This window comes from Octopus bimaculoides, chromosome 2 (genome assembly GCF_001194135.2).
Source record: "Octopus bimaculoides isolate UCB-OBI-ISO-001 chromosome 2, ASM119413v2, whole genome shotgun sequence".
Lineage (NCBI taxonomy): Eukaryota > Metazoa > Mollusca > Cephalopoda > Octopoda > Octopodidae > Octopus > Octopus bimaculoides.
Genome location: NC_068982.1, coordinates 107,895,155 through 107,902,761, shown reverse-complemented (window position 1 = coordinate 107,902,761; position 7,607 = coordinate 107,895,155).

Below are 7,607 nucleotides of genomic sequence, written 5' to 3'. Positions count from 1 at the left end.
TGTGTGTGTGTGTGTGTGTGTGTGTGTGTGTGTGTGTGTGTGTAAGTCTGTGTGCCTGCTTGTGTGCCTTTGTGTGCCTTTGCTTGTGTGCATGTGTGTGCGTGTGTGTGTGTGTGTGTGTGTGTATGTGTGCATGCATGCATGTGCATGTGTGTGTGAGTCTGTGTACCTGCTTGTGTGTATGTGTGTGTGTGTGTGTGTGTGTGTGTGTGTGGTGACCCAGCATGGTCACATTTCAATGACTGAAACAACAAAAAGATAAGATATAGATATAATGATGAAGAGAAGTGGCCTATTAACAACTTCCCCCTTACTACCACCAATGCAAGCATTATACTCATCTTCATTGTTGTCACCATTGTCATCATCATCGTCACCATTGATGCCATCACAACCATCATTACTCTTACCACCACTACAACCAAAACCACATTCTCCCCCTCCTTGCCACCATCACTGCAACCATCACCATTACCATCATGGCCACCAAGATCATTATCAGCATCATCTTAACAAAATTGTTTCTGTTGCTATTTCTACCATTTAGAGCAGTATTATTCTTGACTTATGAATCCCACATCTTCCATTATAAATCTGTTGCTCTATGACAATGTGATCTGCATGATTGAAGGCATTCCAACTGTGACCATCCATAGTTACATTATTTGGTGTACCCACCCCTATCTTTTGTCACCATATTTCTGTTGAAATACATTGTCTTTGTATCAATTAATTTTGACAACAATGAAGAAATCAGTAAAATAACTTTATCATATTAAGCTGATGTTTGGAACATAAATTAACATGAAATATTAAATGAAGCTTTTAATTTAAATCACTTTAAAAATTCCAAGTTTATCTCATGGAACCAGAAGCAGTCTCAGGTGGCTTAGTATCAAAAGAGTTAAGTTAGTTGGGTGTCATTTGTGAGAGATTCACTTGCTATTTCTAGCAGCTTGAGCAACCACATAGGGTCTCTCTCATTGCTTTGAGATATGGCATCGTTTTGCTGCTTGATAAGAAGCATGCGACAGTATCACATTATGCTCTCTTCTAATATGACCACTAGTTGTAACACTATGAGTGTGGCAAGTACCATATAAACTTACCCCACTACAGCTTTCATGCAATTCCCTAAAGCTTGTATGTTAGTTTGTAATATCATACGAAACAGTAGTCAATTGTATTATACTGTGTAGATAGATGCCTATTAGCTTAGCTGACCATTTTCTCATAGCCTGTAAATTTATAACAAACACTCTATTTACACACTGCTGTAGATTCTTGTACCAAACAAGTATACACTGTTAAAATCTCCTTTTATCTTCTTGAAAATTCTTCTTGTATCTTCTCCACTTCTTCCACTTTCTCCTTTCCTTGTACCCCCCTTCTTCTTCTTCTTCTTCTTCTTCTTCTTCTTCTTCTTCTTCTTCTTCTTCTTCTTCTCCTCCTCCTCCTCCTCCCCCTTCTTCTTCTTCTTTTTCTCCTTCTTCTTCTTCTTCTTCTTCTTCTTCTTCTTCCATCTTTAATCTCCTTATCCTCCTGCTCATTCTCTTCTTCCCTCGCCTTCCATCTTTCTTCAACCTGTTACATTAATTCCAAGAGACAGCCATATGAAATCCTTGTAGCCAATATATTTTTTGCTATTTAATTATAGCACACTACAGTAACTTATTATGCCCAGTGGCAAGACATGAGTACAGGGTATATTTAACACTTCATAAAAAATTGTTTTATAAAATAAATGCCATACTATTTAATGATCGTCACCAATCTCCTTGGAATGTGGATGCTACTCTCTCAACAATGACAATATATACTGTTTCTAAATAGGACAGAAAATACAAGATAGATAATTGCATGTGTGTGTGTGTTGTGTAAATATATATATATATATATGTATACGTATGTATACATATATATATGTATATATTATTCACATACATACACACTCATATATAAATGTAAAATAGATTCTTTTAGAGTAAATTTTTTTAAACACCATGAATATATACTATGAATATATATGTTTAACATGAATATATACTATGTTTACATATGTGAGTGCATGCATGCATGCATGCACACACACATACATACATATGTGCATGCATGCATGCATACATACATATATACATACATACATACATGCATGGTGACTGCCTGACCCTTGTAGAGCTTAACCTTGAAGTACCTGTGCTGTTGCATATTTTTTAGTGGACATAGTTTGAACACTTGCACAGAACTACCCAACTTTTTGACCATAGATTTCATTGGTGTGACATATGGAATGACAAGACGATGAACTACGAGGGCTTCAGGCTTTTATTTCAGAGTTAAGCATCTCCTAGACTAGTTGCCTTAGCCCCATTGTTACCAACCCGGCTGAAACTTGCTCTGGCTCTGAGCACAAATGTCCAGTTTTCATAAGTTTTAAATTAAAATCTTTCACCAAACTTAGTCACAATTTATGTTCCTAACACTAGCTGAATGATAACTAAGTTATTTTACTAAACTCTTTGTTATATTTAAAGTAATTGAAAGAAACACAGAGCATCTTAAAATAAATACAGTAACAGGGTTAACCAAGCTATTGAGTCTAGTCTACCCTATGAATCAGAGATTACTGAAAATCTGGCCTTGGTAAGAAGACTCTCAGCAATCAGAGACCTGATGTTATATCATAGTTCTAAGATAATGATATACAATATAAGCACAGGTGTAGCTGTTTGGTAAGAAGTTTGCTTCCCACATGGTTCTGGGTTCTGTTCTACTCTGTAGCACTATAGGCAAGTGTCTTCCACTATAGCCTCAGGCTGACAAGAGCCTTGTGAGTGGATTCAGGAGATGAAAATTGAAAGAAGCTCATCATGTATACATATATATTTAAATATATTTATGTGTGTGGGTCTTTGCGTCTGTGTTTGTCCCCAACAAGCACTTGACAACTGGTGTTGGTTCATTTACATCCCTGTAACTTAGTGGTTAAGCAAAAGAGACCAATAGAATAAGTACCAGGCTTATTCTGCTACTCTAATACTTTCTTTTAAAAAAGAAACTATTAGAGTCAATCTGTTCAACTAAAAACTCTTCAAGGTGTCGCTCCAGCATGGCAGCATTCTAATGACTGAAATGAATATAAAGATAAAAAGATAATAAAATTTAAAAATAAAAGATAAAATAATAACAAAGCACAATATATAAAAAATAAGAAGCACAAAATGAAATAAGATATAATTACTAAAAAAGAAATTTTTTAAGTTAAAAATGTTGAAAGGTTAAAAATTCATTGGGGAATGTGACCACCGCTGTCTGGTGTTGCAGACATGTCTCCTAGAAATTTTGGGCTACTGATTTCAAAAATAAAATTCATTTTGCTCTATCACATCAAGATTTTACCTAAATTCAAATGTCTGTTTTTCAACATCTTTGGTATTGTCACCATTTGTAAGGATAGATTTGGCTTCATCAAATGCAGACCCATACATGGAGCTTGACAAAACTTTGAAAACATAGTCTTTCAAAATCATTTAAAAGTAAATGCAACTATTTAAGTATCTTCAATAAATAAAAAGCATCAAACTTCAGCAGCTTTCACTATTTTCAAATTAACCAGTTTTAAATGTCATGATGTTGATAGAAATGTCCTTTATACAGTTAGATGATAATAAACAACACATTTCTGTGGTCCTTGACATCATACATGTCTCATATTTGTGGAATTTGTTTCCAAAGATGCCCGTGCTGTGCTTGATTTAGTATAACTATCATTGCAAACCAGGTGCAACATGTTTTGTTGAACCTTTAACTATTGCTTATGAAAACTGGTATTTTGAATGTGCTATTAATGTTTAGATTGTGAGGTCACATGGGTCAAGGTCACGTTTGTCAAGCATGGTCAAAGAACTGTAGAAAGAACTTCATGGTATGTATGCTCATCACAAATCCGCATTTACTTAGTTTATATATGTTGACAATTCTGAAAATGCTTTTCGCAGGTGACAACTGACTTGAATATATGTTTTATATTTCAGAAAATATAGCCAGTTGTGAGAGAAGGAAATGCAAAAACCGCCCTGATGTCCTCTGCTATATTTGTGGATGTTACACTTTACCTAGGCAGCAAAACAAAATCACAGATCATGTGAATAAAGCTTACTTTAATTTGGCATGAAGCTGGGTAATCAAGACAAAGCTTGGGCACCCCATATAAGTGTGTAAAACATGTGTTGAAACCATATGTTGAAACACAGAGACAGTGACTCTTTCAAATACTTAGCTTTGTCTTGTAAAAGAATTAAGATTGGTGTGTTGATAGGTCACAGATGAGGTGCTTATTGCTACAGTTGTGTCTGATTTCTTGGGAAACAGGAAGTCATCAAATTATGAAAAACTTGTACAGACCCTGTTAACCAGTTTTCAAACACTGGGCTGCAACATGAGTGTAAAAATGTATTTCCTACACAGTCATCTGGACAACTTCCTTGAAAACAAAGTGCAATAAGTGATAAGCATAGAGAAAGATTCCACTAAGGCATCATGACTATGAAGACTAGGTGTCAAAGCAGGTGAAACGCAATTACGATGCTGACTACTGTTGGTCTCTACAAAGAGGCTGTAATGATGCATGTTATTCACACAAAGCAGCAAAGAGAAAGTTCCCTCCTTGAGTGGTTGAAACTCCAGTTTGATAGAATAATCTATCCTAAGATGTGTAATTAAACATTTTAAGTAACATAGTTCGTAAACAATAAAAAGTACTATTTGGTCTGTGTTTGATCCTTATTTCAGTATTGCATCATTTAATGGTGAAATTGACATTTTTTGGTAAAAAATGAATTTCTGTTGACGTGGTAGAAAATTTCTGAGGGCATTTCTTATCTCAGCACCATGAAATTAGGAAGGGCTAATTGTAAAAAGCAAGATAACTAAAAAATTTTGTGAAAATGTTCCTTTTTGTCACCAATAAGATAATAAAAGCAGCTGAACAGCACTATTACTTATGGGCGAACAATACAATTGTGTTTATTCTTTCTTTCTTGGTTCGGCCGCTGTCCGTGCAACATTTATATTCTTTCCTGTGCCTGTGAAATCTTGTATCCCTGTCGTAAGGCTTTACTTCCACACACGCCAGCTTAATTTAACTTGTCCGTAGTCGAAAGACACCTGTTGTTATGTCCTGTTATTTGTATTTGTGTAACCTCCTCCGTGTTGTTTTCCGTCCTTGTTTTCATATACATTCACTGCTTTCTTCCAAGGAATCTAATGCTCTTAGCTTAGTTTTTCCTTGGGGCTGGCCAGATTGGAGCAATCTCGAGTATAACCAGCCAAAATTGCAAAGATAATCTGGAACTCGGCTGAGGAAAGAAAACTCCGTCCTTGTTTTCTTTGTATCTGGATGTTTGTTGTCCCTTTCTTGTATCACCTAACTGTCTGGATGTTTTGCGTTCTTGTCCCATTTTGTATTTTTATATATATATATACATATATACACATATTTGAATGGCCATTGACTCTTACAAGTTCCTTTGCCTTTTAACAGGTTTTGTTTTTCATTCCATAGGTTGTCAAATATCACCCTCCTCACCAAGCAAGCTTGGTGAGGTTGCCAGTTTAATTCTTGATGACCTGGCCATGCAACAGGCTTTAGAGAGTTACATTGTATCAGTAACACTTGAGAGCAACCTCACACACATTCATACATACATACACACGCGCATGTGTGTGTGTGTTTAAATACACACACACACACACACACGTATATATATATATATATGGGAGAATGTACGAAAAAAAACAACAACAGACGAGGACAGATGGTGTAAACAACAAAAGGATGTATTAGAATGACGCTCGGGAATATATATATAGCCCATTGTTTTCAAGCCAATGAGAGAATCTCTACATATTTAGTCAAACTGCCTGAAATAACAGCCAAATCTTCAAATCTTCTCCTACTGACTTGGAAATAGAATGACACTTTTAACAAGGAAGGCCTAGATATATATATATTAAAAAAAAACAGGATGGGCACAGATGGAATGCCTTAGATCTAAGGTTTGTTCCATTAAGATTGACTCAGGATTAAACATCAATGACCCCACTCATCTTCTAAATTCAAAATAATTCCATGAGAGGGCTTCCATCAAATTATGGTCTTTTGATTCAGAGAAATTTTGTGAAAATACAAAAAATGTTTATTATATTAGAAATGTTCTAATTATAAATCTCACACAGAGAATTAAGCAGCAGTGTTACGATAAAGCAGCTGTATACTGTCAACTCAATGTGACAGTCCCAATAAGGGAATCATACTGCTACTATTTAGCCCTAGGAAGCTGGACCACTTCCTGTCGGCCTTGTCACATTTCCTGTGTTCTTATCGTAACACTGCTGCTTAATTCTCTCTATGAGATTTATAATTAGATCATTTCTAATTTTCGTAATCAGTGAATGTGTTTTCATTAAAAATGTATATATTTGCGAGGGTTTGGTATGCATTTTCAACCAGCTAGTGTTGCTACTTCAGGCTGATGATGAGCAATGACTCAGAAACATGTCCCTGAATGCACACTGAGCTGGGTGGGGCTGCTTGTCTCCCCCTCGCAAATATAAGGACACAGGAAATTGTCAAGGCCGACAGGGAGCGGTCCAGCTTCCTAGGTCTAAATAGCAGCAGTATGATTCCCTTATTGGGACTGTCACATTGAGTTGACAGTATGCAACTGCTTTATTATATTCTTTTACTTGTTTAAGTCATTTGACTGCAGCCATGCTGGAGCACCACTATTGAATTTCAAAAATTATTCATATGGCTGGTCATAGCATCCAGTGTTTGCTGGTTAAGTAGATGAAAGAGAAATAAAACTCCAGCCTGATATGAAACCAGTCAATCACAAATAGTTTTGTTATGTGTTCACATGGTATAAATTGAAATTGCCCTTGAAAACCATCAAATGTTTATTATTCAACAATACCACCATTACTTACTACAATATATTATGGCCACAGTACTTATTTACTGTAGGCAGCAATTATCTGTTTAAAGTCCTATAAGATCACACATTGACATCCATTCAATCTCAACTTGTATTTTTTCTTTTACATATTTTTAAATATAAACTCTATATGTTCAAGATGTCGATCTACATCTCACAATATATTTGTGTGCTGTACAAAAGTGCTTGAGAACAACTGATGTGGAATATCAAGGAAAACTCGACTCTGTTGAATTCAATTCTTTCTTTTTCCCTCTCTCCCCTTTCTTTATACTATTCCCTATAGCTGGATATTTTAAGTATGAAGAGTAAGTAGAGCAAAATGACTAGAGTGAGATTAAAAAACTGATGCGAAAATGTTTAGCATTTCGTCTCCAGCACTTAATGCTGATAAAATTAAACACCAGCAAAACATAAGGTATATTATATTAATGATTATATCATTTCCCCTTTCTATAAAAGAACATTGTGACTCATCAGAAGAAATCGTTTGGCCAAGTAAAATTGAATTGCTTAAAATATCTCTAGGCTTAAATGTCATGGTTTGTTTTCAATTTTAACTTTGGTCTGGAGAGAGAGAGAGAGAGAGAGAGAGAGAGAGAGAGAGAG